Source organism: Solanum pennellii, chromosome 5, assembly GCF_001406875.1.
Source record: "Solanum pennellii chromosome 5, SPENNV200".
NCBI classification, from domain to species: domain Eukaryota; kingdom Viridiplantae; phylum Streptophyta; class Magnoliopsida; order Solanales; family Solanaceae; genus Solanum; species Solanum pennellii.
Window position 1 is genome coordinate 47,900,845 of NC_028641.1, and position 4,060 is coordinate 47,904,904.

Consider the following 4,060-nt stretch of genomic DNA (forward strand, 5'->3'; position numbering starts at 1 on the left):
ATTGATAGAAAGCTGCTTCAACATTGTTATGAAACGCCGGTATTTACCATCCTCGGTCTTTTTCACTAATCTCTGAGGGAAGGGTGGTGGTGGCCTAGGCATGGGAATTACCTTGATAGGTACTTCTGCATCTTTTCCATTACTTTCCTCTGCTTCACCACTACCCTTTACCACATTATCATTATCCTTTCTCACATTTTTCTCAGTAGATGGCATAGGTGGGTCAATGGTTTGCTTACCACCGCGAGTAGTAATTGCCATACAATGTCCATCATTTTTCGGATTTTGGACAGTGTTGCTAGGAAGAGTGCCCGGTTGCCGTGTGTTCACAGTTGCAGATAATTGGGCCAATTGTAACTCAAGTTGCTTAATTGATATTGCATGGGTATCAACTTTTTGCCCAATACCCGCTAAATCATTTCTCAACTCTTTATTGTGCTCATCACTAGCATCGAACCTCCTCATCATTTTATGCAACATATCCTCAACTCGCGACATACTACCTCCACCATCCCTAGGAGTAACTTCACGATTTTGAGGAGGAACATAGGGTCCATTCCTGTCGTTTCTATTACCATAGTTACCCCTGTTGAAGTTGTTGTCGCGATTGTAGTTTCCATCTCGGACATAATGACCCTCACGATTGTAGTTACCATAGTTCCGACCTTGGTTCCCTTGACCTTGGCGCCAATTATCCTGATTTGAGCCTTGGGCGCTTGGTCGGAAACCCCCCATCTGTTCATTTACTGCATAAGTATCCTCCGCATAGTAACATTCATCGTTAGGGGGTGGTGGTTTAGCCAAGTAGTTGACTGCATTAATCTTTTCTGCACCCCCCAGTGACATGTTTTAGTACCAACCCAAGCTCGGTTCTCATCTGAGCCATTTCTTCACGAATCTCATCTGTGGCTGGGTTGTGAGTGGACTGCACTGCGAAGGTGTTTCTCCCTGTATCAGACTTCCTAGTACTCCAAGCTTTGTTATTCCGGGAGATTTTCTCTAATTTTTTGGCGATCTCAGCATAAGGGCATTCTCCATAAGATCCACCTGCTATAGTGTCCAACACCGCTTTGTTGTTATCATCTTGTCCCCGATAGAAGTATTCCTTCAGTGACTCATCATCTATACGGTGATTTGGAACACTTCTCAAGAATGAGGTGAATCTATCCCAAGAACTACTAACTGACTCTCCTGGTAGTGCCACAAAGTTATTCACTCTGTCTTTGTGGTTTAGTTTCTTGGAGACCGGATAGTAGCGTGCTAAGAAGACATCCCTTAGTTGATTCCAAGTAAAGATGGAGTTGTATGGGAGCTCAGTGAACCAAATAGCAGCCTCTCCCGTCAGTGAGAGAGGAAACACTCTGAGCCCTATTACATCTAGATCCAAATCAGGCCTTCCCACACAACTTTTACACACTGCCCTTACCTTAGCTATATGGGCATGTGGATCCTCAGAAGGTAGCCCTGAAAACAAACCTCTGGCAGTGAGCATTTGCATCAGACTACTAGTTACCACAAATGTGTGGCCTGTGGGTAGAGGAGGCAAAACCAGTGGCCCATCCGAATCTGCTATGTCATCATAGCCTCTGTAGTATGCTTGGGGCCGTGGAGCGGGATTCTGTCCCCTCTGTTGATGTTCACCCGGAGCATCGGGTAACATCTGACCATGAACATCAACCGGAGCTGGGATGTTCTGGTTCGGATCCTCATCATTTATTCCCAAATTACGATTCATATTGCGCAGTGTACGCTCTAACTTGTGATCGTAGGGAAACAACGGTTCTCTTCCTCTCCGTGTATTTGGCATACAAGGAGGATAGTTCTGAAAAGAAATCAAAAACAATAAAACAAAGTAAAATCAAGAAAATATCAACTAAACTATAGTAATAAGTTCAAGTTAATCTAAAAGCTATATTCCCCGGCAGCGGCGCCAAAATTTGATACGCTCAAACTTACTTCTCAAATAAGAAGTAAAGCGGTCGTGTCAAGTAAATAACCCAACTAGTGAGGTTGGGATCGTTCCCACGAGGAAAATAGTCTAGACTTAACTTCAACCTGTTATTACTATTGTTCGGTTGATGACTTCCTTAGAAAGTAAAAACATAAACAGGGGGGTTTGTATTTCCTAATGAGTAAAAATAACTAACGAAATTGAAAGAGACACTTAACAGTTTTGAAAGTTGGATTTTAATCAATTAATCAAAGTAACTAGGGTTTACGTGTTCCCCACAGGTTCATAACTTGATAATTCTAACTATAACAATTCTTTCCTAGTATCTTGCATGCAAAGTGATAAGTTATGTATTTCTAAATCCTTGGTCCGGCATCTAGAAAATCTCACTCCGCACCTTGGTCCGGCTACGTGTGTTGCTTTCCTAACCCTTATCTTTACCTCATATTAAGCATCGTATTCGATATTTGACTAAGTTATTACCTCGTACCAATCAATACTAGCCTATTAGATAGTATACACTAAATCTATGTTAATAATTCTTTTCCTATTATCTACCTCCTTGGTCCGGCAAGTAGCATTAAGGCGAGTTCTAACGTTGATCATCCGTTAAAAAGACTTCTAAGCGAAAGAATTATTAATACATGCAAGACACTATTCTAGAATTGTTATTTTAGCTAGGGTTTATCTCATTATTTGCCTATGGTTCCCACAACCCTAGTTATGGAGTTTAGTTACTCATAGCCATAAACACAATATTCAAATATATTAAATAAGAATTCATGTACTTACTTCAATGAGAAAGAATAAAGTCCAAAAGATTGCTTGATTAATCACCAAAAATCACTTGCAAGAATTCTCAAAGTAATCAATAATCTCACGAAAAGTCTAATGATTATCAAGAATCTCACAATACAATGTTTACCAATACGGAGTTTTAACAATCTAAGAGTCTAACTATCAGGTGTCTAACCTCAAAAACGAGGTTTTTCGAACTATTTATAAAAAAACAAAAACCTAATTAAACAAGAATTCTAATTGCTGGAAATCTGCCAAAACGCGGCTGGGTCGACGGACCTCGCGACGGACCGTCGTGGTCACAACGGACCGTCGTGGACTCCGTCGTCCCATACTTGGTGCAATTTCTTCTGCTGCTTTCTTCATTCCCCTCGACGGCAAGTATGACGGACCGTCATAGGCACAACGGTCCGTCGAGGGTCTTCGTTCCAAAATACTTCAACTCTTGGAATCTGGGTACTGGGATCACTTCTCTGAACTTCACGACGAACCTGCAGGACGGACCGTCATAGCCATGACGGACCGTCACAAGCTTCGTAATCCCACACTTGGTCAGACTTCCCCATCTTCCTTCAGCAGCTGCACTACGCTTCCACCTACGGACCGTCACAGGCACGACGGACCGTCATAAGCTCCGTAGGTGGTCTCTTCTGCATTTTTTCGCTCAAAATCTCCGCATTTAGCTTTGGACAGATTTCCTGCAAAACAAAGAGAAACTTATGTCAAAATTAGCCCAAAAAGGCTTTCGGACACACTAATCTTAAGGAAAAAGTAATAAGTATAACGTGAGACCACGGTATATCAACACCGTCAACTTAAATTCGTTGTTTGTCCTCAAGCAACGCACTATGACTCACTACACAATCCTTGTACAATAGTATCCATGTTTTATCCTTTGCAATCATTTGGCTATCAATCCCGATTAATCTCATCAAATCTATGCATGCTATCACTATTAAGCTTGAATTTTTGTTTTTGTTTTTTTTGTTTTTTTTTTGTGGGATCAGAACATGACACAGACTCACCATGCATTAACACCTATCCTCTTCAATTTCTCACCGAGGTGCTAACAATTCTGGTATTGCAACTAATGTCCTCACTTTACAACAAAATCCTCATTTTTGACACAATGATTTCAGTTTGAGTATAAGGATTACATTTCAACACTCGCTCTCAAAACAAAGTCACACTCATTCATACCTATTGCCATAAGCTTTCCCTTATTTTCACTGCCTTAGTTCGCTATACAACCCTTAGGATCACGATAGGACTTTTTTTAGCTTGTAACATAGGCTCAGGGTCAGGTAGGGT